The 22,862-nt window shown below is 38.0% G+C and overlaps 1 protein-coding gene and 1 pseudogene across 3 annotated transcripts in view; one reads left to right on the top strand and one right to left on the bottom strand.

The window, feature by feature from the left end:
* The window catches only part of Gria3 (glutamate ionotropic receptor AMPA type subunit 3), a 321,623-nt gene that overhangs the window by 41,571 nt on the left and 257,190 nt on the right, over window positions 1-22,862 (top strand). The window lies entirely within an intron of this gene.
* Window positions 17,096-17,234, bottom strand: LOC123456768 (annotated as a pseudogene).

Raw genomic sequence — 22,862 nt, forward strand, 5'->3', positions numbered from 1 at the left:
TTGGGGTCTCCTCTTACTCTGAAAATCAATTTGCTGACTACAGCTGGGTGTTTCATGATATTAGGGCTCTCCTTCCTGTTTCCCACCTCCCCCTCTAACCACATACCACAAGATGTATCAACTAAGCTTCTCAATAGACTAACATCTTGTTTCACCCCCCCCCCATTTACCTATTGACTTAAAATTTTGTTTACTCATGGGACTCTAAGCAGTGCTATTTAAATCTACTTTTTAATGCTATCTGGGTCATTTTTGTTCTACCAAAGAAGGTCCCTAGATGCCAGGATATAACCTCAAAGCACTAGCTACCCTGCCCTCCTTCCAGGCTGGAAAAGCTCAACTAGCATGTATGAGCATCCAGGGTCTCCCACTGATCTGGAAGGAATCTGGAAGCACAATGCCCAGCGTTCCATTTCACTGAACTCTTTCATGGCACTCAGCCTGCCCATTCCACTCAGCCCTTTGTCAAGAATGTCCTTGACACTAAAGGAATTGATTTGTTCTTCCTTTGCTTTAAATAATAAGCCAAAAGTTATGCAGGAGTTTTATAAGGTATTGATTTAACATAGAAACTGCATTATGGCTCTTCAATGCTACAGTAAGAACCAATACCTCATCAGCTGGGAACACCAATGTAGTGACATCTTAGCTTTTTCTTAACTTGTCAAAACATTCCTGAGCTGTGGGCTTGCTGGAGAGGACACATGCCAAGGATTTAGAAATGTCAGATTAAAATATTCTGGGCTATTTTCTAAAAGACATGAGCCCTTTTAACTGCTAGAATTTCATCAACAATGCTTTTTCAGAATAGAGGGCTGCTAAAGAAAGACACTGTGTCTGAAGAATAGTGTGACTATTATACAGGCAACAGAAAGTCTGTCAAGGCTGTAAGATTACACTAGTCTAGCCGGGTATAGTGGCACACGCCTTTAATCCCAGTACCTGGGAGGCAGAGGTAGGAGGATTGCCGTGAGTTTGAGGCCTGAGACTACATAGTTAATTCCAGGTCAGCCTGGACCAGAGTGAGACCCTACCTCGAAAAAAAAAAGAAAAAAATGTTTAGACTTGTCTTTCTTTATCCATCCTCTACATGATAGATATTTTGCTTGGCCATGGTCTTTGTTTTAGAAGTGCTTTTTTAAGCACTATGACTTACAGGAGTGTCAAATCTCAATGTTTTGTGCCAACCACACTTCAAATTTTCAAGCCTCTCTTATTAACTCTGTACATTAGGACATCTTGTCCAGGAAGTTCAGCAGACACTTATTCCCATTGCTGGTCTGCGGGTACTCTTGTATTACTTAGATTTACAATAACTTTTTTTTTTTCGATTATCAGTCTCTTCTCTCTAATATATCTTCATTTTCCATAGTTTTCTCTTGAAGATATAGTACATATCTGATATTGCCATTATGTTTAAAAACTTTTAGCAGGACTTCCTTCTACCAATATAATAAATCTGTCCTTTTCTCTTGGTATTCTAGGTATCAAAAAGCTGGGCCTGGTTCACCTTTCCAACTTTACTTTTGTTATCTCCCAATCTTCCTTACCACACCCCAACAACCCACCTTTATCTATCTTATGCTGTTCTGGTTCTTAAATATGCCATGTGAGCTCATGATTCGATGATTCATTTCATACCAGTTCCTATAGCTACAAGAATCATTCCTCCTTCCTCTTTCCAAATCATATTTTTAAAATATCACCTACCTTGTCCAATTAAAATATCACTTCCCATGAAAAGTCCCTAGACAGAACTAATTATGGTCTCCTTTGAACTCTAAACTTTTTATGGATCATTATTCCACCATTCAGACACATTGTTTTATAATTAGGTATGTGAGAGCTCTTTATTTAAGGGCTTGGATTTTGCCTTAACCATCAAGTTTAGTATTTCAGGCTCTGAAATCAGATGAACCTGGAGCTGAGCACCCACTCTCAAAATTACTAGGTGTGTGATCGTGAGCAAGTTAAGTAGTGTCTCCAAGCCTCGATGTTCTTGTATGCAAGATACAGGAAAATAAAAGAGGTGCTGCAAGAACAATAAATGAGATAATACGCATAAAATTATTAAAATACCTGACCTGTAATAAACATTCAGATGTTAGCCATGACTATTTTTCTTCTGTATCAGGCATATGGCCTTGAACATAGCAAGTGCTCAATAAATAGTTCCTAAATAAATCAACATAATATGGAAGCTCTAAGAACACCTCATACATGGACTTTATTGTATTTTGGAATTTATTTCAGAGTCACAAAAATTGAGTTATAGAATTAATTTCTTTCTCTGGAGTCATATCATTTCAGAAGTCATTGGGATAACCAACAGCTTTGAAAGTACACTTTATCATTATAACCTGAACCTATTGCATCTTTATTTCTAACAAGTACATAGCTTCCATATTTTTTTTCAGTTAAGTCCAAAGATTTTTTTCTACTGTATATTTGACAAAGAGAATGATCCAACTAACATGACAGTTATTAATACATTTAAGGTGTAATGGTAATTGAGGCCAGTATGTTTAAAAATGCTATTCTTTTTTAATTTTTTTTTTATTTATTTGAGATAGACAGACACAGAGAGAAAGGCAGATAGAGGGAGAGAGAGAATGGGCGCGCCAGGGATTCCAGCCTCTGCAAACAAACTCCAGACTCGTGCGCCCCCTTGTGCATCTGGCTAACATGGGACCTGGGGAACTGAGCCTCGAACTGGGGTCCTTAGGCTTCACAGGCAAGCGCTTAACCGCTAAGCCATCTCTCCAGCCCTAAAAATGCTATTCTTGAAGTCAGTTTCAGCTGTGTCTTGGTGTTAGAACCTTACAGATTTAATTCATTTCAAAGTCCTCCTCCAAAAAAAAAAAAAAAATGAAGTAATGGCATTTCTAATGTTTGCCTCCTGTCACAGATAATCCGTCTTAGTCTCTTGACCTCCAGTTTAGTCATGAATTATTGAAAGATTACCTTTCATATTCTACCCACAGTAATCTGTATAATAACCCTTGATAAGGAATATCAATTTAAATTCTCATATGGCTTCAAAAGAAAGCCTAATCTTTGAGAAAAAAAAATAAACACTAGTTTTTCATTGTACTTAGGGCTAGAAAGGGTACAGAAGAAAACACATACGTCAAGTCCTTTGTGAGTAAATGTGGAATCCAGACATGTGACGTATTGTCGTCATTAACATTGTCATCAAAAACAACATAATCACCAGTTCAAGAAGCTTGGAAAATAAGAGCTAGAATTCATCCAAAATGCAATTAACATTATTTAGGGATATTTTTCCATTCCTATTTATTTGATTTCATTGTTCAGAACCACCACCCCCCCACCATGCATTCCAATATACATTTGGAGGCCATTTTAAGAATTTCAGAAAAAGCTGTAATTCTCATTGTATGGTTGATTATAAGGTTTCAAGATTTTTTATTTGGTTTTTTTTTTATTTTTAAGAGAGAGAGAGAGACACTCTAAAGCACTAATGCTATGCTCCAAGTTTACAGAAAATTTTGTCTCTGTGCACACACTTCTCATTCCAAAACATAGTGTTGGGAATCAGTTGATAAGTTGCTATTTTATGTCCATCTCATAATCAACTATGCCATTACTAATCTGGACAAAGAATGGGACTAGTAACTTTCACTTTAGATTCTTAAAGATAATTGTGATGCAAAATATAGAGGTTATCTACTAATTTTACTTAAATCTTTGTGATATTAAAATAAGTATTAAAAAGCTGAGAACACTGACAAATTGACAAAGGAACAATTCAGTATGTGAATAATCATTCTTATATGCAACTCATCATTGATAATCTATCAGAAAAGAAAGGAGCTGAATTTTTGAAGTGTTAGATGATAGTTATCTATAGCTTTTAGTTTCCTATCCCATCTCATATCCCCCATCTTTACAGGTTATATAAATTTGAATAATAATTATTTTCAATTACATGCAATCTTGGTATTTGTGGCAGATGAAATATAAAACGTCCCTCCACAGGCTCATGCATTTGAGTACTTAACCCCAAGTTGGTAGTGCTGTTTGGGAATGATAAGGAAGGGGTTAAGCATTGCTGGAGGAAGTGTGTTACTAGGGGTTGGCCTTGAGGTGTTACACCCCAACCCTATTGTGCTCTACTTCCTCCATGCTGATGGGAAGATGTCTACCACCCTGCTACTGCCATGCTTTCTGCATCATGATGAAACTTCCACTTGAAACTGTAAGCCAAAATAAACCCTTTCCTACCCTAAGATGTTTCTGGCCAAGTATTTTTATTGCAGCATTGAGAAAGTAAATGATATAGCATAAATGAAATCTTATGCCTAGGGCTGCAGAGATGGAGTAGTGATTAAGGTGTTTGCCTGCAAAGCCAAAGGGCCTTGGTTCGATTCCCCAGGACCCACATAGGCCAAATGCACAAGGTGGTGCATGCATCTGGAATTCATTTGCAGTGGCTGGAGACCCTGGCCCACCCATTCTCTCTTGCTCTCTCTCTCTCTCTCTCTCTCTCTCTCTCTCTCTCTCTCTCTCTCTCTCTGCCTGTTTCTCTCTTGCGCTCTCTCTTTCATATAAATAAATAAATAAATAATTTAAAAACTTATGTCTAGTTAATGCTTTATAACATTTCTCAATTTTATATTACTTTATTATCTTTTATACCTCCTGAAACATATGCATTCCTCCTCCATTGATGCCTATTTTCTCACTAATTTGTTTAGGCTAAATTATTTAATTCTGGATTTCAGAATGTGTCATGTTGTTACTAAATCATTTTCATGTGTTTAAGGCTTGCGTCCCTGACTAAATTCTGAAGTCTTTGACAATTCATGCCTAATATTTCCTTTATATTTACTGTGGTCCTTGTCATGCACACTATGAGATACTTCAGAAAAGTGTCATCGCTCTTTAGCCTTTGTCGCCATACCACTTACTATAGTACCTGTCAGTGGAGATAATCAATAAAGTAATCAATAAAGTAAGCATTGGATGAATGGATGAAAAGACAGTGTATCCACAAAATGTTACCTAGCTTATAAATTGATTACACAGCACTTTCCTGCAAAGGAAGGTGGCCAGAAAACATTAATGAATCAGTTACCAATGATTTGTTGAGTACTTACTATCTGTCCGACTCAGATATTCTGAAGGTGATAAGAGGCAAAGAGAATATAGGACTAGAATTGAAAATTGAGTGTGGAAAAGTCACAAGAAGAGAATAATTATCCAGTTCTCTTTTTGTCATTGTTGCCTATGCATAGCTTGGGTAAATATTTTTCTATACCACATGCAGTAAATAAAATTGGAAGGCTGAATACTATCATCTATTATACAAATTTCTTGTCCTGGGTTGAGTTGAATGGCTTAAATATTGGTTTTCTTTTAGTCACTTTTACAGTGTGATCCTTGCTCTGTGCTCATCATTTTCAACCAATGAGAGTATGACTTGTAGAGACAGTGTGATTTCTAGTGAAGTTGCTGAAGCAAACTGTCTGAAAACTATTAAAGACTTTGGGATTAAGAGACTAGTACTATTCAAATCTATAATTCCCCTGTTAGGCCTTTGCTTTCATTTTAGAGACTGGAGCTTTCTGGATTGTCCTGCAGTCCCTCACCACCTCTTAGAGAAAAAAAATTGCTTCCATAACAATAACAGAGTAGCAAAAAGAAAAAGTGGAAATTATCATAATAGCATGGGCTTCTTGCCCCAACATTGTCATCTTCTCATCAGCCAATCTTGCAGAGCTTCCCTATGCTTGTCAATGTTAGGGTAAAAGGATATGTAAGAGACATTTTATGGGGCTATTTCAGCTGCTTATTTTAAATACATTCTTCATCAAATATAGTGAGCTGGGGTTTGGAGGTCGTAGTCATCTGGGGTGCTTGAAAAAGGAAAATACATTATAGCAAATTGTATTATTGTACATTAACTGAGTTCCAGGGTGTCTGGGAGGACCTTGGAGGTCCACAGGAGTATTTCTAAGCATAGCTTGAAACCCTGCCATGATGAGGAAAAGCACAAGGCCAGATAATGTGTCCAGTGACATAAAACTATGGCTATGGGAATTGGGAATTTGGTTAGGGGTTAGCATGGGCATTTTTTAAGATCAGAATCACTTGGAAAGTGAAGCAAAATGAATATTTCTATGGAAAGATTTCACAACACCATTGCGAAGACTGGCCACAGTGATGCTTTCTAGCATTAAGGATCCATTCAAAAGCAGATGTCCAAATCTAAGGTTTTATTACAATTACTCACTGTGCCCAACATCATTCACTCTCATTGCTCACCCCTCAGTACTTAGGCTAGCATATGTAAAACATATCCAATACAAAGGCCCAAATCAAGCAAATGTCATAGTAAAACCAGGAAAAGTAGGTGGTTCCTTAGGACTGTCAGAGACAGGGGAAAGTCAGAGGTTGCTGGTAGAAGAAAAGGTTGCCAAAGAAGGAGGGCAGTTCAACACAGAGATTAGTAAAAAGCAGTTAGCTGAATTATATAACACATGTTTACAAAATAGGGCAAACTTTTTATTGACGCCTGATTGCTACAGGCAACATACTTGTTTAATTGAAAAGGAGGAATGTCTCATTGGGGGTGAAATGTCAGAAATTTTTTCAACCTATCAGAGCCCTGCCCACCCCATGCTGGGTAAGGGAGAATTTATAGTGGAAAATGTGGGAGATAGAAGACTGCAATAGTACAGACTGACCTCTCCTCTTTACAAGTGGAGAAACTGAGGCATAGGGAGGTAACCCAGGTTGTTATAAGAGTGTAACTAAGGTCCTTCTTAGATGTATTCACTTCCCACTATCCCATATAGTGCTTATGATGCATTCATTCATCATGATGCCCCTGAACCTGTAAAAGTTTCCAAAATACCTAATTGTTACATGCGGACATAGCCAGTTCCTTCTATTGCCAGTGTGTACTGGATATTATGGCATTTCCATCTGCGCACTTTTACATCTACAAGAGCTTTCTATTAAATAAAAATTTAATATGAATAGCCTAGTTCCTAACCTGGACAGTTCACATATTTTGTTAGGAAATGGAATGTATTCATTCCCTTGGCAACTGCCATTATTTCTATAGCTGTTCATTGGTTAACCACAGAGATACCTAATCTATGATGCTCTCCTGGAGGTAAAAAAGAAGGCCATGGGCTTAGTAAAACAAGATCATATATTGGATACTTAACTTGACCCATATTTAGGTAACCTATATAGGTACCCAGCATAGTTTCTAGCAAATAAGGAATATTTTTCAAGTGACATTATTATGATTATTATAAAGCAAAAATGTGTGCTATTAATACTAAAGTTGCCTCACATGTCTAGATCACTAATCAGATACTGACAGAGAAGGAAGGATGCCAAAATTGAAGGAAGGGTTAGGTGGATAAGGTTGTACATACCCACAATCCCAGCACTCAGGAGGCTAAGGCAGGAAGACAGTAAATTCAAAGGCAGCCTGGACTACATGCTGAAATTAAGGGCAGCCTTGGCTACGTAGGGAGCCCCTGTCTCAAAATGAAAGGGGGGGAGGGAAGAAAGGAAGGGAATCAATCTCTTGTAAATATGTGAATTAAGGGGAGAATTAAAGGATTCCTACCCTTTAGTGTAAGTTGTTAGCATTTTCACCTGCAGTGCACAAGACTCCTCCCCAGTGTAGAGTAGAGTGAGATAGTTCACTGCTCCTGTGGATGTTTGGAGACATTTTCAAGGCCTGAAAGCAATGCCTCTTGGTAAATACTAACTGCTTAAAGAATTTTCAATTTGCTTTTTGGGATCCTTCCTGAAATCCTGAATACTTTGTGATTTTCCTGATTCATTTGTAAGTTCCTAATCAAAAACAAGTATTGAAAGCTTTATGTAGGTGTTGCAGTGGTGGTATGGTGGTGCACGCCTAATCCCAGCACTTAGGGGGCAGAAGCATGAAGACTGCCACAAGTTTAAAGCTATCCTAGGCTATATAGTGAGACCTTTGTCTCAAAAGTAAGACAAGAATGCCTAGCCTAACTTATGTTCTATGCCCCAGGACCCTGCTCTTATATAATACAAAAAGTCATTCATTCTGAGGTACTAATGATCACCAACACCTATTTATCCCAGAGAGCCTGTATAAAATATTATCATTTAGTAAACTCTGTGACAACCTAAAGCAGTTTAATAAAAATTTCTGGAACCTGAATAGGCTGGCATGGGAGCTATTCACGGCCATACAGGAGCATTTTAGTAGTCCCTAAACTGTACCATGTTGGCAGCTCTGCTTCAGATCATTCTAACAAGTTAACTGGATACAAATTATAAAAATAACAAAAATATGAGAAAATTGCCTACACAACCTATGTGTAGGGCCTCCCAGCTGTCACTTCGTTTAATTATGTAGACATTTTGAACACCTACTCTGAACCTGGCACTGAGCTAGCTGCTGTGAATTAAGATGACTATAACACGTTCTGGAGCTTCTAGTTCTATGGTCCAACTGGGCTCAAACAATACTTTGAGCTATTGATTTGATTGGAAAATGAAATAAAATAGCAGAAAACAATCTGGCAGAGACTCCCCTCCTATGTACAAATACTTCTTTTTGTTTCAGAGACAAAGAGAATGAAGATCTTGATATGAAAGTACCTAATCTTAGAAGTAAAAGCTAAACAAAGAACAAGTGTTCAGAGAAGTGTATTCTGCAGCACACAAATTCATACTCCCCTCCAAATAAGCCAGTATTTTACTTGCCTTTGAAAAAGAAGCACTAATTAAACTGATTTGCCTCTTGACCATTCTAAACATTAGCACATTGGATAGTCTTGGTGCAAGAGAGACCACAAATCCCAGGTAGTTGAAATGAAAAAGTTTCTACCATTGGTACAAACCATAAACATGCCTTTAATGTAATTTCAAAATAGTCAAGTTAGAAAAAAAAATTACAGAGAAGTGATGTACTTTTGGCTACATAGCCAGAAAATGAAAAGGCTGGGAGAATGGAATGTTCTTGAGTACTAGTTATTAATTTACCTAGTCAGACAACTAAATGTCTTCAGTACCTACTATATTTCACACATTGTGTTATGTTTAGCTTATGATAATAATATACAAGCATTATAATGCTGACAGACATTAAGCAAATAACAAATTAATTGCTATAAATATGAGCCACTCTCTGAAGGACAAGTATAGGAAGTCATGAGAAAAATGTAGCCTTGTTGAGAAAATAGGGGTAACTATGTTTTTTTTTTTTTAAAAAGGACCAGTTCTCTATCTGAGTAACAATTGCCATGTAGCTGTTGATGGAGGTCTGAGGGAAGACAGCTCTAGACAGCATATAGAAAGGTTCAGTCATTCAAAGCTATCTCAGCTCCCCTATGCTGCTCCTTTCAGAATCTTGCCATCCCTTTTGTAAAGCAGAAAGACTTCCAGTATACTTATTTTTTTTTTCCAGAAGACTGAGTGTATAGTGGGAAGAAAGGCATTGTAGCCATCTGGACCTATTAAAATGCTTATTAAATTGCTTCTCTGATTGAACAGTTATTTTTACTTACCAATGTCATACATCAAGGCAAATCATAAGTGTTTTAAGCTTGCTTCTGAAAAGGTCAAATCATCATCCTTTTTCCTGACCCCCTAAATAGAATAGACTTATATTCAGAATGGTAATTTTTTTAAGTGATGCTCACCAAAATAAGTCCATAGTCTCAAGTAGAAATAATAAAGGGTAGAATTTTCACATATTTCTGAGGGAAAAGAACATGCATAATTATTTGTCAGCAGGCCCCAACCATGCACAAAGTCTTTTCTTCCAGCTCTTTTTAGAAATGCCCTAATCAGGGCTGGAGAGATGGCTTAGCAGTTAAGTGCTTGCCTGTGAAGCCTCAGGACCTCTGTTCAAGGCTCGATTCCCCAGGACCCACGTTAGCCAAATGCACAAGGGGGCACACGCATCTGGAGTTCGTCTGCAGTGGCTGGAGGCCCTGGCGCGCCCATTCTCTCTATCTGCCTCTTTCTCTCTGTCTGTCGCTCTCAAATAAATAAATAAACAAAAAAAATTTAAAAAAAGAAATGCCCTAATCACAAGTGAAGCAACTGAAACCATGTGGCAGGTGCTGAGCTCACAAGCAGATGGGAGTACTGCATCCCAGTGGTGGAAAGATGATTCTGAAGCTCTTATTTTTACAATGTCGCCTTGAAAGAAACTATAACTCAGTCTCTTACTTTCATATTGTGTTATAATGAAGTATTCATAATCAAATAGAAAGATGTTGGGCTCGGGAAATGGCTCAGTGGATAAAACACTTGTAAGGCAAATGTGAGTACGTGAATTCAGATCCTGAAAAACTACATAAAAAGTTAGATGTTGTAGCAGGTGCCGAGAGTCCCATTGTGCCTATGACAAGATAGGAGGTGGAGATAGGAGACTCAACCAGAAACTTGTTGGCCAGCTAGCCTGGAGAACTGAGAACTAAACATAATGATGAGAGGCTCTGTCTCAAATAAGGTGGAAGGCAAGAACCAGCACACAAAGTTGTAGTCTGAGCTCCATAAGTTCATCATACACCACCACCCGATGGAAACCAAAATGAAAAACAAAAAGAAAGCAGATAGATATATCCCAGGAGCTCGAGATAGAGAAGAATAGGATGCATTTTTAAATTTTTTTTAATTTAATTTATTAGTTTTCTTTTAAGCAAATACAGGCAGTTTGGTACCATTGTTTAGGCTCATCTATGATTTACCCCCTCCCATCGTTGCCCCAAGGTGTTAGGGGCCTCTGAGGCTCTGGCTCTCTGATTTGATAGGAGTTGATTTTTCACTGTGTTGGTCTCCTTCCCCTTTGTGCTGGTATCCGGTTCATCAGGAAAACATCACCCTTGCTTGTTTCGCCAATTGTCCTTAGTTTCAGTCGGGCCCCTTTTGAGGTATGTTGGGGCAGCTCTCTCCTTAGGATCTGCATCTATCTGAAAAAGAGAAGCAGATTCTCCAACGGAGAATAAGTTAGCACTCCAAAAATTGAGATAACAATTACTTTTTTTTTAAATTTGAGAGCAACAGACACAGAGAGAAAGACAGATAGAGGGAGAGAGAGAGAATGGGCGTGCCAGGGCTTCCAGCCACTGCAAACGAACTCCAGACGCGTGCGCCCCCTTGTGCATCTGGCTAAAGCGGGACCTGGGGAACCGAGCCTTGAACCGGGGTCCATAGCCCTCACAGGCAAGCGCTTAACTGCTATGCCATCTCTCCAGCCCACAATTACTTTTTTGATAGAGAGTTTGATAGGTGTAGGCCCTCTTGTAGCCCATGATTGATGGTAGCTTGATATTGGAGAATGGGCTTATGTTTGGGTATGATTCTGACTTGTTTCCCAGCTCCAGCTATGGGTCTCGTACCACTGAGGGGATCAGTTAGCCAAATCAAGAGCAGTTGGTTCCCCACCATGGCTGTGTGCCACTATTGCACTTGTGTGGGCATCACATCAGGTTATTTGTTGCTAATTAGGTTAGACAATGAGTTGCTTGGACAGATATTGGTCATTTTCCCCCAGTCACCCATGTAGCACCTTCTGGCACTAGACACGCTGACTGTCTGGGGACTGACTCTCTCCTGGCTTCCAGCCATGCCATTCTATTTTATGTGTCAGCTGCGTATGGAGTCTTCAGCAATAGGATCTTACCACTGGCCTTTGGTGGGTGATCAGGTACTCTGACAGAAGTCTGTCATTGTTTTGGGAATCCTTGTAAGTTTCTCTGATCAAAAGCTCATTGTGGATGGTAGCCCCAAGCTGGAAGTGGGGGTTACAGGTCAGTGCCCACTAAGAAATTGAGGAAAAACATAACTAATATACAAGAGTTAGAGAGGAGAGAGAGAGAGGGGAGAGGGGGAGAGGGAGGGAGGGAAGATGTAGTAGATTTAGGTAAGCTCTATGGAGGCAAAAACTCTATGTCTTGTTTATTGTCATAGTCTCAGTGATTGGCCCAAAGCAAGCACTTTGTAAATATGTAATGGAGTTGGAGCCCAACCAACACAGCCTTCTTCTAGATTCTACTCAGCCCACTGGACAAAATGCCTCCACGGTCTCTCTCCTTTAGGACCAAGTTAAGTTTTCATTAGCTCTTATCTGGAAACTGCAATATTCTCTTAATTGTTCATCCTAACTCTGCCACCAATCCCAGACATGCCACATTTTATAAGTCTTCCTCACATAACACTTAAGCCTAAGAATACCTATTGCAGTATAAACTTCCAAATGTCACAAGTCCTTCTCAGTCCAAAACCTAGGTCTAACATTTACTATTATTGTGAAATGAGTCAAGTTATATAACTCCTGTGTTTCCAGTTACCTGTGAAATGAGAAATCACTTACAAAATCACTTGATCTCACTGATCCTCAGTTTCTGGCTTACCTTTCAGGTCTCCCTTAACTCTTTTGAGTGCTCATGGATAACATGCTAGTATCCCAGATCTCCAGCTGTCCTGTTCTTAGTAGCTTAACTCCCCCTACAAAATTTCTACAAATGGTGACTGATACCTTGAGAATCTCTAGAATTTCAGCTTCTAAGTAATCTGTCATCACTTAGCAAATATGTAGAATTCAATGACTTCTTACCTGTTTTGAAGAGTCACCTCTACTATTTCTGCCTTTATCTCTACCTAAGTTATGGTTAAGAACTAGAAATGAAAGAATGAGTAGGATGTCTCCTGCTAAGAAATTTGATGAACAGAGACTGAAGCCATGAATAGTAAGTATTTGAGAAGTATTAGCTATATAAAGCTGTTACCTTATTGCTAGGACCAAGGACTTCTTCTATGAATAATTTTTATATCCTCACATTTTTTCGTGTTTTCCTTCTCTGAAAAGAAAAATTATACTATTAGGAAAATAATGGTTCCTGTTTTATAGCCAAATATATCTCACTCATTTTGTTCTTGATGCCTTCCATTTTCATGTGTAATACCTTCGGTATTTGAAAAAAAAAAAAAAACAAACCTGAACCTTATAGATGAGAATGGCACTATTGTCACAGACTTGCCTAGAGCTAGTCTCTTCTGTACCTTTGCTTGTAAGTATCCAAATACTTGGGTGCCACGGGTCTGTATGAACAGTAGCAGAAATTGGATGGATTCTTTCCAAACTTGCCTGTAATTTGGACCTCATCAGAATAGACAATTTCTAAGTATTTCCTTATCTTTGTTTCCATCACTCCTTTATCTACATAGCAATGTCTCCCCATGACCAATACCCTCCTGGTCCTCATGGCACTCCACAAGTTTCTACTTTAAAAGTATTTATATCTTCTCTCTTAGAAACCAACTGACAAGTGTATCTAACTCTGAAGTTCTGATGGTATTAAAAGCCAAGTGACAAAGTGATATGTAGAGGCAATAACTATCTGCAGGTTGGACCAGCTCAGGGTGAGCTTCTTAAAGGAAATTGCATTCTAAGAAGGCAGCCAGCAGTGCCATCTGGCTGTCTAAAATTGAATGGGTGACAATCCAATATATATATATATATATATATATATATATATATATATATATATATATATATTCATTTCATAGATGGTGAAACATATTAAGATCAGGAGACCCTTCATTTGAGGGGCAAAGAACATTTTCCTCTGTACTTGGCCTGTTCCAAATGCACATAAATAAAGCAATGACATCTAATAAAACAATAACTCTATTCATTAACAGATAAGGTATCTATTGGCAAGTGTGTTATGCCATAGCAACAGTATACCAGGGAATAAGATAAGTAGGTACAAATAACAAAATCACTTCTAAAGAAACATAAGTGAATTGCAAACTCAAATAGCAAATATACATTGAAGGCCAGGATAATTGGTCCTTTATCTTCTCCTTATAAAAACAAAGGTTTATTTGCCCTTTAAATGGTCCAATAAAATTAAATTGGCACCCTGTGGTGTGTGCTGAATACATAATCAGAAATAGGAAGCAATAAAAAAGAGAGAGAACAACTGTAGAAACATCTAAAATTGAAACAGTATAGAAAAACAATGCAGAAATGCAATGTGATTCTCAGTAAGTCTTCTTCCTCACTGTGGAGCTGATCCCAAAGGAGCCTCTTCTGCAAGCTTGAGAGTCTCCCTTGGATCCACAGTACTTCAAAAGCAAAGGCTGCTGGGCTTTGGAGCATTCTACCAAAGAACAACGGTTCAGGACAAGCAAGGCAGGGCCAGAAAGGAAGTGACTCTCTACCAAGAAAAAATTCATAACATGTTGAAAGTAAACGCAGTATTCATAGAAAGGAATGCTTTGTGGTATTCAAAATATCATTTAAAGTATATTTATTCCCTGTAATCCTTCCAAAGCTGCTCATGTTAAGATCTTCAGAAGAAAGAAACAACAAAAATCTCCTCATACATAAGCATGCAGCAATCCAACCCCCAGAAATGAAAGTCAGTGCTAGCTTACTGATGAGCAGAAAACACAGTATATAATAATAATTGTAATACAAATTATTAATAATAATTTCTTTCTGATTTCTCATTTGGATGGACAGATACATAAATATTTAAGTAAAAGCATACTGACTATAGGTTTCTATATTGACTATGAATAAGTGAGAGAGACAAAAATTTTTATTATTACAATTTTTGTTATTACTCAAACATAAATTATTTTTGCATGATCTATATCCCCATATGCTACTCATGGAAATTATTAATTACACACACAAAAATCTGACTTGGAAATTTCAGAAGACTTTGTAGAAATGCATTTCATACAGTGATTTAGGTGGTAGGATAAATAAAAAAGTGGGGACATAGAATGAATCTCAAAGAAAGTCCCTTGAAAACATCTTAGAGGTTCATGATGAAAGTAGAACTAGTTAGAGGTCATCTTTCTTCCTCTACCCAGGAATCAAAAGAAGTTGTCCTGAATAAAATAAGCACATTTTCATCTTGCCAGAAAGTCTCCAACCTTTCAAGGAGTTTCTGCTGCTGTTGGACCAGACCAAAAGATTCCTTCATAGCTAAAGAAATACATGTTTTATTTCCCTTCACCTTTCCAAGGCATCTTTCAAAGGACTCAATCATTGGTGTACTTTCAAATGCCATAGCTGCCTGACTGACACTTAAGTTCAATGCCACCAATGTCACTTGGGAGCTGAAGCTCTTTCCTAGAGACAGATGAAAAACAGCATGGGACGTGTCAGTGGCCAAAGTGGAAGGCACAAGGGTGAATGATGACAAAACACACTCACAGAATCACTGGGTTCATAGCATTGTTTAGGGACTCTATGTGCCATAAATGTTGATCTTTATCCAACTTTGTCAAGGATTCCATTTAAAAGCTGAAAAGACAACTAGGCCACAGCTGTGAACAGAAACAAAAATCATAAGCAATAAAAAGAGAACAAATGCTCATAATTAACTAATTACTGGTAGAGTTGGCTGCTCCCCTTCCCCCAGTATTCAAGAGGGAGTTTTCTATATGGTGTCTGCAGCATTCAACCAAGTACAACTGTAATTATTATTGTTCCTATAATAATAGGGTTCCCATAATTCTTCATACTTTACATGTTTTATAATCATTATAAATAATGCACAAAACGTCTCTTTAGGGTATATAAATATTGTCCTTGACAGTATATTGGAGAAAATATGGAGCTCAAAAACTGGTAAAAAGGTCACAGATGTGACTAAGGGAGTAGGCTTGGAGGATTCTGTTTCTCAGTACTAATTTATGACATCAGTTCTTCAATCAAATGTACAGTATGAATCAAATTGACCAGAGCCTGCCACAAAATGAGCATGTGTTTCCTGGCTCACCAAAAGTTTCCTGGCCATTAAAAGAAGTTTACATTCGTGCACATGAGGCAAGTAGATCACAGCTGAGTTAGGCATGCTATGATCAAGTGTGCAAAAGTGGGGGATTCCGGACAAGTGCTGTTGCACAGAGAAAAAAAAAAAAAAAGATAAGTCTCTTAGGGATGAGGCAGCCACCTAAAGATTCATGGAGGAGAGAGATTCAGCTAGGTTTTGAAATATGTTCAAGAATTAGAATGGCAATGACTTATGTAATGGCATTTCATGATGAATACACAGCATTGAGTATATGCTTAGCAGCAAAAATGAGTAAGGTCTAGAAGGTTCTCCTAGATTTGGACAGAAATCTCTTGAATTGTGGAAGACAAGTTTGTATAGCTCTTAAGCTTGAAAGATAGAGAGCCATGGAATAGAAATCCAGCACCCACTATATGTTGAACACCTGTTATATAGCTGTTATGTGTAACTCAGTGCTTCATATTTTCTTAGTATGAATTCTAAGACGAGGAGTTTAGACTATATCTAATAAGCAAAATGGAACATAGGGCCCAGGCACAAGGTCTCAGTACTTAAACTGACACAGAATGTGCTCAATTGCTTTTATTGTATGTCCTTGGCCAACCTATGAGGACTTAGTTGAGTGTTTTTATGACTGAACATTCAGGTTCTCTCAGGAAATGCTACTACTGTTATCAGAAAATATGAAGCTTTTAATTTTTCATGGTAATGCACATGAGAACCACGGAGGTCTAACTCATCTTCTTTGAGAGCCATGGACAACTCAGATGTGGCCAGATGCATTCATTGGTAGTACATAAAATTTACAAGTTCATACATGACTGAGCAGCAAAGTGCTAGAGGAGGCTACTTATTCAGTTTGAGGAAGAAACCACATTTTAAACTTTTTAATTTATTTATTTGAGAGTGACAGACACAGAGAGAAAGACAGATAGAGGGAGAGAGAGAGAATGGGCTCGCCAGGGCTTCCAGCCACTGCAAACGAACTCCAGACGCGTGCGCCCCCTTGTGCATCTGGCTAACGTGGGACCTGGGGAACTGAGCCTCGAACCGGGGTCCTTAGGCTTCACAGGCAAGCGCTTATCCGCTAAGCCATCTCTCCAGCCCAGAAACCACATTTTATAAGTTCCATGTGCTTAGTTAATGCCAGCTATTCCTAGTTATTTTTAATCACCTTTTCCCCGGGGAGCAAGTTGGCTACTTCAGGAGACATAGACTTCATTAAAGCCACTGAAGGAGCATCTCCAGGGTCCATGGATGAAAACTCACATGTTCTGTGTTGCAGCAAGAGGTGGAAGTGGAAATCCATTTCAATGATGTTCTGTACCAGTGATTTCTCTTCTAACCCCACAAATGGATAGAATTTTTTAAATGGTAAGAACAGATACTACACTAGATCTTAGCCAAAAAGCCAACAGATTAGATTGAATTTCAAAAGATGTATAATTTGACTAGTGTGTAGGTGCTCCTAGTACAAAAGCTGATAGTTAAAGCACATAGAACTCTGGCTGGAACCGAGGGATTGTACAACACCAAACCTAACCCTATTGCATTTAAGCATTCTGTGGGAAGATGCCCTCACCTTCCTAACTCCAAAGTTCCCTAATCACTCCCACCTGAGTCCATGGAGGCAGAAACTCCTCCAGCTCCCATCCCCAAGGAGCAATTCAAGTCATACTCCAGCTGGGTAAGGGGAGTTGAGTTCAGATGGCGCTCAGAGGTGCTAGGAAAGATAAAGGGATTTGGAGAACAGAAGGGAAATAAAGTTTCACATCTCAAAAACAGTAATAGTGAAGACACAAATACTGTAGACCAGAGCAAGGCTTGGCTTGGGACAGGATATGGTATGACATTGGTGCAAGGAGGCAAAGAAATGCCGTTTATTTCATGACACACAAACATACACATGAATTTGATAACCAATACATTAATTTCCTCAAACAATGTTTATCCTTAGTAAATGGATGCTCTTTAAAATTTTTCTGTTCAATTTCATTTATTTTTTTTAACTCTGAGTCTATGACTCACTACAATGGTTTCATAAGCCACTAATCGGTTGTACCCTGCAATTTGCAAATCATTACTGTAAGGAAAGGTAGGGAGGTTGAGTTTGCCTTCATCATTCTCATTCTCCCGAATCTATCAGACTGCCATCTGAAATAAATCAGAAGTGAGGATGAAGAAATAGGAGGCTGAGATAAAAGTAGAGAAGGTGGGTTCCTAATAATGTGAAGAGGGAAAAGTGAAGAGGAAGGGTGAGGTTATTCTATCACCACATGTTTCTCAGCAGGAGTTATTATGAAAGAGGAATTAGGTGTAGAACTTTCTATTCCAGCATCAGGGATATTACTTGGTACTGTCCAATAAACACTTAATTCACAGTTTGCTGAATTGACATGCTTAAGTTACAAGCTTCTTGAGTTTGCACATCAGATCAAAACATGAGGATTGGGAGAATAGGAAAATGATTTAAATGGGATTTTTCAGAGGCAGTATGCAATAACGATACAGATACTATAGACAGAAACAGTGCTTGGCTTGGAACAGGACATGGGGATAATTAGAAGCCACCCTTGGCAGATAATACCCCTTGTTAGCAGTTTTACCCCTTCCTTTGTCTCTGCCACAATAGTATCCAATATCACTTTCTGAGGCAAGAGACCCCTCTACTGAGATATTGCCAACTGGAGTTGCATTCTTCTAAAAGACATCTGAAAGATTCAGCTCTTTCCTGGCACGATTACCTTACCTGTACCCTGTTCCCTCAGCTCCTGGATCTCAGTTAGAGGTAATCTAAAAGTCAGTCATATGCAATATAGATTATACATTTCCTTCTGACCCTCATTTGTGCTTTTACAGAGGTCTTCACCATCCTAGACACAAAAGTAAAACTTTTTTCCTTGTAGCTGTCAATAGAGAAGATAATTGAAGGTGGAGTAGTCTGCTCCTGGGCCTTCATGCCACAGAACAAGGTTACTAGCCAGCCACATACTGGCAGCTTCTATACTTTTAAAGTATCTCTATCCTCAACAAATTTAAGTATGTAAGTAAGTAGCACAATTCCTAGAATATAGTGGGTGCTGAATAAATACTGTTTTGGGGTCTACAACATTTAAGAAATGTTTGATAGTGCATTTTCCAATATGGTAGCTGCTAATTGAGACAGGATCTCAGTAACAAATCCAGCTACCCTGGAAAGCACTATATAGCCCATGCTGGCCTTTAACTCACAGTGATCCTCCTGCCTTGCCCTCCCAAATTCTGGGATTATAGGCATGTGCTGCCACCACACCCATCTAATTTAAATAACTTAAAATAGCTACCAGTTTTGACAAAACATGTCTAGACAGTCATTAGACATAAGAAAGTAACTTTAAGCATCTGGTTTTCATTAGTCCCATTTTAAAAGAACAAGGGGGCCTGGAGAGATGGCCTAGCAGCTAAGCGCTTGCCTGTGAACCTAAGGATCCCGGTTGGAGGTTCAATTCCCCAGGACCCACGTTAGCCAGATGCACAAGGGAATGCATGTATCTGGAGTTCATTTGCAGTGGCTGGAAGCCCTAGCATGCCCATTCTCTCTCTCTCTCTCTCTCTCTCTCTCTCTCTCTCTCTCTCTCTCTCTCTCTCTCTCTCTCCCTCCCTCCCTCCCTCCCTCCCTCCCTCCCTTTCTGTCTGTTGCTCTCAAATAAATTAAAAAAAAAACAGGAAAAATTAAAAGAGCTAGGGCCTTTTTCTAAATTAGCTACAAGACCTAAAATGCCTGTCTTCCAAATGATGTTCCTTGTCTTTTAGCTGAAGAGATATAGAGTCTATCTGGAAGGCAGTTGCAGGTGATCTTTATCTCTGATTAGAGTGACTGTTCCCAATGAAAGTTTTTTAAAATATAAATATGATATATATGAATAATAAAAATATATAAATAAATAAATATGATATAGGGATATATAAATTAAATATAGGGATATATAAATAAATAAATATGATATAGTGATTAACACTCCATAGCATCACCTGAAAAGAACAATGAAGGAAATCGTAGGTGGCCCTAAAAAAGATCCAGTATTCAAAACATCTTGCCAGGCTGATTCTTCAGAGATAAGAAAGAACCAAACAGGTAATATGGACATGCAAAAGAAATTGTTAGTTGCACATTCCATGCTCAGGAAAATGAGAACCATGGTACATAGACATAACTAAAAATGGCCGATCAAGAAAGCTATAGGTGGTTTATAAGACATGGAGTTAATATGAAAGCAGTTTTTCAATAGATAATAATGGCCCCTACAGCATCCTGCAAGGACTGCTTAGGCATTCTTGACTGTAAGCCCTATGAGTGCCAAACGTCTCTGCCTGCACCTCTGAGGCACAAACTTCTTCATAGCCCTGGATCCAGGAATTTCTTTTAAGAATCCAATCACTTGAATTCAAGTTAGCAGAAATGCGTTTAATTTAAAATCACCTCTTCTTATATACCAAATAATTTCTTTGCTCTTTTGGCTGCTGGGACATGTTTGAAGGAATGGAGATTGTATAGATTTTTGATGTAGCAATAAGTTTTGCATAAACATGCATCCATGTCTATTATGAAAATGGATTTGTAAGAGTTGCCATCCATCAGGATTGCATTTTAAAAATTGTACAAGGATGTCTACTGTTTCTTTAAAATCTAAAAGCAAGGGATGATGAGAACCATGGAATTTAGAAGCTGAACAGGGAGCAATATTCTACCTGTAAAATGAAGAAGCTATTTATTTCCTGACAACAGTAATGAGTCAGTTTCAATCTTAGGTTCTGACACACTGCTTAAAATTGTAGATAAAAAGAAATTTTCTTCATTCTTCACCAAAGGGCACTTCTCTGTCTCCATATCCTCTTTCCTTTTAGCATCCTCTTGTTCACTTCCTCCTTAAAAAACTCAAAAATAAATTGTAAGGATGCATGGTCAGGGATGATGAAAGAAGAAACTAGTCCAGATTCAGGCCTAGAAATATATCTAAAGAAGCAGGGTCACTGTTAATCATTCATATTACCCAAATTAGCAAGTGTATGAATGATACATATGGAGCAAGGTGAAGACTTCCAACAAGAATATGCATTACCTGATCCTGGACAGTGTTGGGATGAAGAAGAAAGTAGCTTCCCAGGCTAATCTGTCCTTGCCCTTGTCCTCTTCAGCATTTTTGTCAATAACATAGACAATACTATGCAAAGACAGCTGATCAAATTTACAGATGACACATAACTGGGAGTGACAGTAAATAAATGCATTAATGACATCAGGATTTAAAATAATACCAAGAAACTGGATCAAAACTATGAGGTCATTTGAAAGGAGGTAATTTGTTTTGATTTAGGCACAAAACATGGCACATATCCAAATTTTAAAGAGGTTTTTTTTAAAAAATTTAGGCAAAAAACATGGCACATATACAAATTTGGGGTTCCAGGCATAGCAGAAATTCCTTAAAAGGATACATGGTTTATAAATTCAAGACCACAAAGTAGGAGTTTTTTCTATGGAAATCTATCTATAGTGTATTGTTTTGTTTTGTTTTTAAAGTCATTGCCATTCTAAGTAGTGCTATCTTAACGCCAAAGTAGAGGTGCAGAAAACATCAGCTTTCTGTCTTTTGATATGTTCAATTTACTTACAGCATGGAAATTGGCATAACATTTCACAACCTGGAACATGTCCAGAGGACAATGACTGGAATAGTGATGTACCTGGATTCATGCTGTACATCTGAAGAATACATAGTGCTAGGAAGTTAGCCTAAAGAAATGTACTAGGAAGGTATAATGCATATCTACAAGTGGCTGGTGCCATTTGGAGAGAGAGTAGATGTTTTCTGTGAGCTTCACCCCCTCCAAAAGGATCAACAGATGGTGAAAGTAACAGGAAGACAGATTTGTGTTTAATATGATAAAGACATCTCTAACACAGCCATCAAAAGTAGGCTGCACTGCTTTTATGAAAGAGTGAGTTCACTAACATTAGAAATCTTCAGGAGGAAATGGTATTGTCACTGTTAGCCAAATTATCAGGGAGATCTTTGCACTATTTAAGAAGCTGAAAAGGTGACCTAGACTAACACACACACACAATAAAAATATGAAGGCATGCTGGGAATAATAACACATGCCAGTCATTCCCCAGAAACTTAAGAGATTGAGACAGAAGCATTACTTGAGTCCTAGAAGTGCAAAATCAGCCTGGACAATATAGTAAGACCATGTCTAGAAACAATTCTATGAGAGAAAGAATTTAGAGAATGGGACATAAAAGTGTGTATTAATGACTGATAATTGTTATAAATATTTTATTACCTTACATATTTTTAAATTATAAACACATCAAGCCTACAGAAGATAATATAACAGACAACCATTATTTATTTATTATTTATCTTTTAAGAAATATAACTTGGAGACATGAGCTACACAATTAACAAAGTGCTTTTCAAATAGTATATGGCATGGTATCAAATTTGAAGATCCTACTTGATCTTGACAAATCCTAGGGCTGATTCTAAGGCATCATAAGAACATCCCTTTCTTGCTATGCTGTAGAAATTGTTTCACTGGCTATGAATGAATCAATAGATCAATTAGTTTTTCAATTAAGAGTCCTGCTAACTCCAATGAATTGCAAGTCAAGACAGGCCCCCAACTATGTTAGATGATTGATGGACATATGTAGTGAATGACAGAGACCAGACCAAGGCTGAGAAGAATGATGCTTCTGTTGAGTTATTCATTATGATACTGATGATTACTGGGAGCCAAGTACCAACACTGACATTCAGATAGCAAGTTTTGTCATCTTAGAAACATAAATTCAGCTACTTTCATTTATCCCTGTGAGGTGGATAGGGCAAATGTTAGTATTGCTTGCTTACAAATGACAGAGACAACACTCTGTAGGTGACTACCCCAAGAACACATATTTTCATATAACAAGAGTTTGCAATTTATGAATGAATAAATTAAAAAAAATAAATCCTACCTCTGACTACTGAGCAACAATGCTTAAGCATATTAACTTGATATAAA

The sequence above is a fragment of the Jaculus jaculus genome, chromosome X, assembly GCF_020740685.1.
Source record: "Jaculus jaculus isolate mJacJac1 chromosome X, mJacJac1.mat.Y.cur, whole genome shotgun sequence".
NCBI classification, from domain to species: Eukaryota; Metazoa; Chordata; class Mammalia; order Rodentia; family Dipodidae; genus Jaculus; species Jaculus jaculus.